Source organism: Mus musculus, chromosome 13 (genome assembly GCF_000001635.26).
Source record: "Mus musculus strain C57BL/6J chromosome 13, GRCm38.p6 C57BL/6J".
NCBI lineage: Eukaryota > Metazoa > Chordata > Mammalia > Rodentia > Muridae > Mus > Mus musculus.
The window spans coordinates 80,160,400-80,168,625 of record NC_000079.6 but is presented as its reverse complement, the minus strand read 5'-3'; the positions used below and the strand labels follow the sequence as shown (position 1 = coordinate 80,168,625).

The 8,226-nt window shown below is 38.8% G+C and overlaps 1 pseudogene; it reads right to left on the bottom strand.

Moving 5' to 3' along the window:
* Nucleotides 6,708-7,324, bottom strand: Gm8371 (predicted gene 8371; annotated as a pseudogene).

Here is an 8,226-nt window from a genome sequence, read left to right as displayed (position 1 = left end):
AGATCAAAAATTCAGGTGACAGCAGATGATGGCAAGGATGTGGAGAAAGAGGAACACTCCTCCACTGTTGGTGGGATTGCAAGCTTGTACAACCACTCTGGAAAAAAGTCTGGCGGTTCCTTAGAAAATTGGACATAGTACTACCAGTGGATCCAGCAATACCTCTCTTGGGCATATATCCAGAAGATGGCCCAACCGGTATGAAGGCCACATGCTTCACTATGTTCATAGCAGCCTTATTTATAATAGCCAGAAGCTGGAAAGAACCCAGATGCCCCTCAACAGAGGAATGGATACAGAAAATGTGGTACATTTACACAATGGAATACTACTCAGCTATTAAAAAGAATGAATTTATGAAATTCCTAGGCAAATGGATGGACCTGGAGGGCATCATCCTGAGTGAGGTAACACAATCACAAAGGAACTCACACAATATGTACTCACTGATGAGTGGATATTAGCCCAAAACTTAGGATACCCAAGATATAAGTAAGATACAATTTGCTAAAGGCATGAAACTCAAGAAGAATGAAGACCAAAGTGTGGACACTGTGCCCCTTCTTAGAATTGGGAACAAAACACCCATGGAAGGAGTTACAGAGACAAAGTTTGGAGCTGGGACGAAAGGATGGACCATTTAGAGACTGCCATATGCAGGGATCCACCCCATAATCAGCTTCCAAACGCTGACACCATTGCATACACTTGCAAGATTTTGCTGAAAGGACCCAGATATAGCTGTCTCTTGTGAGACTATGCAGGGGCCTAGAAACACAGAAGTGGATGCTCACAGTCAGCCGTTGGATGGATCACAGGGCTCCCAATGGAGGAGCTAGAGAAAGTACCCAAGGAGCTAAAGGGATCTGCAATCCTATAGGTAGAACAACATTATGAACTAATCAGTACCCCAGAGCTCTTGACTCTAGCTGCATATGTATCAAAAGATGGCCTAGTCGGCCATTACTGGAAAGAGAGGCCCATTGGACACACAAACTTTATATGCCCCAGTACAGGGGAATGCCAGGGCCAAAAAAGTGGGAATGGGTGGGTAGAGAATTGGGGGGAGAGCGAATGGATGACTTTTGGGATAGCATTGGAAATGTAATCGAGGAAAATACATAATAAAAAAAAATCCCACCAGAGAACTCCAACACCTGATGATCAGCTTCAATGAAGTAGCTGAATATAAAATTAACTCAAACAAGTCAATAGCCTTTCTCTACAGAAAGGGTAAACAGGCTGAAAAAGAAATTAGGGAAATAACACCCTTCTCAATAGTCGCACATAATATAAAATACCTTGGCATGACTCTAACTAAGGAAGTGATAGATCTGTATGATAAAATCTTCAAGAATCTAAAGAAAGAAATTAAAGAAGATCTCAGAAGAGTGAAAGATCTCCCATGCTCATTGATTGGCAGGATTAATATAGCAAAAATGGCTATCATGCCAAAAGCAATCTACAGATTCAATGCAAGCCCCATATAAAATTCCAACTCAATTCTTCAACGAATTAGAAAGGGCAATCTGCAAATTCATCTGGAATAACAATAAACCTAGGATAGCAAAAACTCTTCTCAAGGATAAAAGAACCTCTGGGGGAATCACCATGCCTGACCTCAAGCTCTACTACAGAGCAATTGTGATAAAAACGGCATGGTACTGGTATAGCGACAGACAAGTAGACCAATGGAATAGAATTGAAGACCCAGAGATGAACCCACACACCTATGGTCACTTGATCTTCAACAAGGGAGCTAAAACAATCCAGTGGAAAAAAGACAGCATTTTCAACAAATGGTGCTGGTACAACTGGTGGTTATATTGTAGAAGAATGTGAATTGATCCATTCCTATCTCCTTGTACAAAGGTCAAATCTAAGTAGATCAAGGAACTCCACATAAACCAGAGACAGTGAATCTTATAGAGGAGAAAGTGGGGGAAAGCCTTGAAGGTTTGGGCACAGGGGAAAAATTCCTGTATAGTACAGGAATGGCTTGTGCTGTAAGATCGATGTTTGACAAATTGAACCTCATAAAATTGCAAGGCTTCTGTTAGGCAAAAGACACCGTCAGTAAGACCAAAAGGCCAGCAACAGATTGGGAAAGGATCTTTACCTACTCTAAATCAGATAGGGGACTAATATCCAATATATATAAAGAACTCAAGAAGGTGGACTCCAGAAAATCAAATAACCCCATTAAAAATGGGGCTCAGAGCTAAACAAAGAATTCTCATCTGAGGAATGCTGAATGCCTGAGAATCACCTGAAAAAATGTTCAGCATCCTTAATCATAAGGGAAATGCAAATCAAAACAACCCTGAGATTCCTCCTCACACCAGTCAGAATGGCTAAGATAAAAAACTCAGTTGTCAGCAGATGCGGAGAAAGAGGAACACTCTTCTATTGTTGGTGGGATTGCAAGCTTGTACAACCGCTCAGGAAATCAGTCTGGTGGTTCCTCAGAAAATTGGACATAGTACTACCGAAGGATCCCGCAATACCTCTCCTAGGCATATATCAATTAGATGTTCCAACCGGTAAGAAGGACACATTCTCCATTATGTTCATAGCAGCCTTATTTATAATAGCCAGAAGCTGGAAAGAACCCAGATGCCCCTCAACAGAGGAATGGATACAGAAAATGTGGTACATTTACACAATGGAGTACTACCCAGCTACAAAAAAAAAAAAATAAAATAAAAATAAAAAAGAATGAATTTATGAAATTCCTAGGAAAATGGATGGACCTGGAGGGCATCATCCTGAGTGAGGTAACCCAATCACAAAAGAACTCACATGATATGAAGTCACTGATAAGTGGATATTAGCCCAAAAACTTAGAATACCCAAGATATAAGATACAATTTGCAAAACACATGAAACTTTGCCCTTTCTTAGAATTGGGAACAAAGCAACCATGGAAGGAGTTACAGAGACCAAGTTAAGAGCTGAGACGAAAGGATAGACCATCTAGAGACTGCCATACCCAGGGTTCCATCCCATAATCAGCCAAGAATGCTGACACCATTGCATACACTAGCAAGATTTTGCTGAAAGGACCCTGATATAGCTGTCTCTTGTGAGACTAGGTCGGGGCCTAGCAAATACAGAAGTGGATGCTCACAGTCAGTTATTGGATGGATCACAGGGCCCCCAGTGGAGGAGCTAGAGAAAGTACCCAAGGAGCTAAAGGGATCTGCAACCGTATAGGTGGAACAACAATATGAACTAACCAGTACCCCCCAGAGCTTGTGTCTCTAGCTGCATATGTATCAGAAGTTGGCTGAGTAGGCCATCAGTGGAAAGAGAGGCCCATTGGTCCTGCAAACTTTATATGCCTCAATACAGGGGAATACCAGGGCCAAGAAGTGGGAGTGGATGGGTAGGGGAATGGAGGATGGGAGAGGGCATCAGGGACTTTTGGGATAGCATTGTAAATGTAAATGAAGAAAATACCTAGTAAAAAAAATAATTAAAAAAAAGAAAAGAATTGTCACAATTATAGAGTTACAAAGCCCACCTCCATTCCATATCCATAGATATGAACTCCAAAATGAATCCCTTAAAAAAATGATTAATGCCAGAAAATCACCATATCGGTTTCCAGTGATACTACAGAGTGTTTATTAAAAATAGCATGGGTCAAGTGTGGCAGAATAAAAAAGAGAGAAATAAATCCAAAGAGCTACAGGCACCTGACTTTTGACAAAGATGCAAAAAGCATTTATTCAAAAACAGAAACAAACTCCTCAACAAAATGCTGTGAAAAAATTGGATATTTAGAAAAAATTAAGATAGGTCATTATATCTCTCTGGACATGAAAATCAACATTACTCTATGAAAACCAACTTTTCATAATATCTAAGGTTATGAAAATAATCCAGGAAAGCAGAGAAAATGTTCATTGTTATGTAGAGACAAGGGTGTTCTAAAGAGAACACCAGTCACATAAGAATTATGGCCAGTTATCAACTAATTAGAGTTTATGAAATTAAGAAGCTTCTGTTATTTAAATTAAGAAAATTGATTTAAAAAAAGACCTAGCCTACATAAAAAAAGAGACAATTTGGGAGATATATAGTTGACATATCTAACATTTAAGAATAATAAAAACAAAACAAAACAAAAACCACATCTTTTTTTAAAATATTTTTTATTACATATTTTCCTCAATTACATTTCCAATGCTATCCCAAAACCATATCTTATGTTTTTAAAAGTAAACTGAATGGCTGACCAGAGAGTTCTTTCTCAAAGAAGAAGTAATACAAATACAAATGTGTAATATTTAAAAGTATGTTCATCATCCTTAATTATGAGGGAAAGAGATATTAAAAATAGCTTAAATTCTATCCCACAACACTCAAAATGAGTATCTTCAGGTACCTATAAGAAAACAAATGCTGGGATAGACTGTGAGATCAGAACATTTAATTATTTACCACTGAGAGAGTGAGTAAAGTGACACATTGATTAGGATGTGTGAAGTTTCAGTTTAAAATCTGAAACTCTGGGAAAGGTATTGGAAAGAGTCTAAGAATCAGGAGGGCACTAAATTTGCTTTGAGCTTGTATCTATTAGGAATAATAGATGCTATTCCCATAAATTAACATTACTGGGTAAAATGAACTAAGCCAGGACAACACTGGGTATGTAAAGGTGAGTTGGAAACATAGTCCAGAAATGGAATCATATGAGCAAACTTCTGACTGGATGTGAGAAAATTCCAAGAAAACTGAGGGTGTTGTGCCCTCAGTTTTATCAAAGAAAGAAATTGATCTTGGAATATGTTTTCTTGTGGCTCCCAGATGTAGGGAACAGGAGTGTGTTTCCTTCAGATTACTCATTATTGCTTGTTGTTGTTGGTCAATTAAATGTTTAAGCTTTTCTTTATATGTCTCTCTGAAATAACACATGGTTTTGCACATAAAGCTTGTCCTTGCTATTGTGTACAACTTGAACTCTTGAAATGTTCATTCATATGAAAATCCTTAACCCTTAGAGTAGTAGTTCTCAACCTTGCTAATACTGCAATTCTTCTTTTTATGAAAGTCATCTGCAACAGTGTGGGATGCTGCTATGAAATAAAATAAATGTAATGAACCAGGTAGAGAAAAATACCACATGTTCTTACTTGTGCTTTAATCTGTTTCCCATTGCTGTGACAAAGCATCTCACAGGAGGAAGGTTCCCATCAAAGCAAAGAATTCAAGGCTGTAGGAATTTAATGCAGCTCATCACACCCAAAGTCCAGAGAGCAGTAGAAGATAATGGAACAGTGTTCATGAAAGTATTAGAAGAACCCGGATATGTAAGTATGACAGCACCATAATGCAGAATGAGAACTTCTTGTTACTGTTAATTAATTATTTAATTAATCTATTTATTTATTTTGATGGTTAGACATTCATTTATTTATTTTTATAGGATATTTTCTTTACTTACATTTCAAATGTTATACCCTTTCCAGATCCCCCCCCGAAACCCCTTCTTCTATCTTCCTTCCCCCTGCTTCTATTAAGGTGTTCCATCACCCACCTACCAACTCCCACCTCACCACCCTGGCATTTCCCTACAGTGGGTCATCGAAGTTTAATAGGACCAGGGGCCTCTTTTCTAATTGATGTCCAACAAGGCCATTCTCTGTTACATATGCAGCTGGATCCAGGGGTCCCTTCATGTGTATTCTTTGGTTGGTGGTTTAATCCCTGGTATCTCTGGGAAATCTGGTTGGTTGATATTGTTGTTTTTCCTATGGGGTTGCAAACCCCTTCAGCTCCTTCAGTCCTTTCCCTCACTCCTCCATTGGGAACCCTGTGCTCAGTCCAATGGTTTAGGCTTTGGACTCCCAAAGAAACAGCTATATTAGGCTCCTGTAAGCATGCACTTCTTGGCATCCACAATAGTTGTCTGTGTTTGGTGACTGTATATGAGATAGGGCCCCATGTGGGGCAGAGTCTGGTTGGCCTTTCCTTCAGTCTCTGCTCCACACTTTGTCTTTGTATTTGTTCCCATGAGTACTTCATTCCCCTCTCTAAGAAGGACTGAAGCATGCACATTTTGGTCTTCCTTATTCTTCAGCTTCATGTGGTCTGTGAATTGCATATTTACTATCCCGAGCTTTTGGGCTAATATCCACTTATCAGTGAGTTCTTACCATATGTATTCTTTTGCGGTTGAGTTAACTCACTGAGGATGATATTTTTCTAGTTCCATCCATTTGCTTGGGAATTTCATGAAGTCATTGTTTTTAATAGCTGTGTAGTACTCCATTGTGTAAAATGCACCACTTTTCCTGTATCCATTCCTCTGTTGAAGGACATCTGGGTTCTTTCCAGTTTCTGGCTATTATAAATAAGCCTGCTATAAACATAGTAGAACATGTGTCCTTGTTATATTTTGTAGCATCTTTTGAGTATATGCCCAGGAGTGGTATACCTTGATCTTGAGATACTACTACATCTAATTTTCCTAGGAACTACCAAACTGATTTCTATAGTGGTTGTACCAGCTCCCAATCCAAACAACAATGGAGGCATGATCCTCTTTCTCCACATTCTCACCAGCATCTGCTATCACCAGAGTTTTTGATATTAGCCATTCTGACTGGTGTGAGGTGGAATCTCAGGGTTGGTTTTTTGTTTTAGTTTTTTTTTAATTTGTTTTGTTTTTTGTTTGTTTGTTTTTGTGCTTTTTTTTAACCTTTAACTTTATCTGCATTTATTTTATGCTGAATTTATTCTCACGTCATGAGGTTTTGTTTCTTCAGTTTCTTCTGGGATATCTTTTTCTTCTGTGCAGCCTCCTCTTCTGCCTTTGGAACGATCTGTTCCTTCTCAGTGAGGATCATCTCAGTGTGGCAGGGGGAGCTCATGTATGGGTGAATCCGGCCATGAGCTCTGTGGGTTCGTCGGCACATCTTAGGGGTCTTGTTCACCTGGATGTGTTCAATGACTAGAGAATCTACATCTAAATCCTTACGTTCAGCTTTACTCTCTGCATTTTTAAGCATGTGCAGCAAAAATTCAGCACTCTTTTTTTGTCCACCGACCCTGTGTCCAGCCCCACTGTTTGGCCTGGGCGCAACTACCCACTCCACCATAATAGTGCCGGAATGGCACACATTGCTTCTTTAAAGTGACATCCTTCAGATACTTGGTGCCTTTGTGGATATGCATACCCTTGATGGACTGGGCAGTTTCCCGGGTGTTCTTAAAGTGTACACAAAGGTTGAACCTCTTGATTTGCATGATTTTGTGGGGTTTTCTGGGTCAAGAGAGTAGCGAACCATCTTGGCAGGTGACCTCTGGCCACAGGGTTGTTTTTATTTGCATTTCCCTGATGACTAAAGATGCTGAACGTTTCTTTAGGTGCTTCTTGGCCATTTGAGAATCCTCACTTGAGAATTCTTTGTTTAGCTCTGTATCCCATTTTTAATAGATTTACTTGATTCTCTAGGGTCTTACTTCTTGAGTTCTTTGTATATATTGTATATTAGCCCTCTTTCAGATGTAATGTTGGTAAAAATAATTTCCTAGTCTGTTTGTTGCCATTTTGTCGTATTGACAGTTTCGTTTGCCTTACAGAACCTTTGCAATTTTACCAGGTCCCATTTGTCTACTATTGATCTTAGAGTATAAGCCATTTGTGTTATGTTCAGGAAATTTTCCCCTGTTCCCATGTGTTTAAGGATCTTCTCTACTTTCTCTTCTATTAGTTTCAGTGTATCTGGTTTTATGTGGAAGTCCTTAATCCACTTAGACTTGAGCTTTGTACAAGGAATTGACTTTAATGCTGTTTCTCATGCTATGTTTACTCCAACCTTAAAATTATTTCATTGCTACTTCATAGTTATAATTATTCTACTGTTATAAATCATAATGTAAATATCTTATATTCAGGATATCTGATATGTGTCCTCAAAGTCGCTATGACACTCAGGATGAGAATCACAGTCTTAGAGTATAAATTGTCTGAATAAAGATGTCTATGGCATTAGAATTTAGTCTGCCTCATATATGTCTTCCATTTTTCAGGCTCTATCACGTCTAGAGCAGTAACAAAGGTTCTTGAGGGTAAATATCTGAGGAATGCTGATAAAAGCCAGTACTCTACTCCAGGGGAGAATATACCAATGTGTCAAGTGGTAACAAATGATTTGTCATAAAATATATATGCAAATAATATTTTATAGCCTGATAATGTATTTACGTATTTAT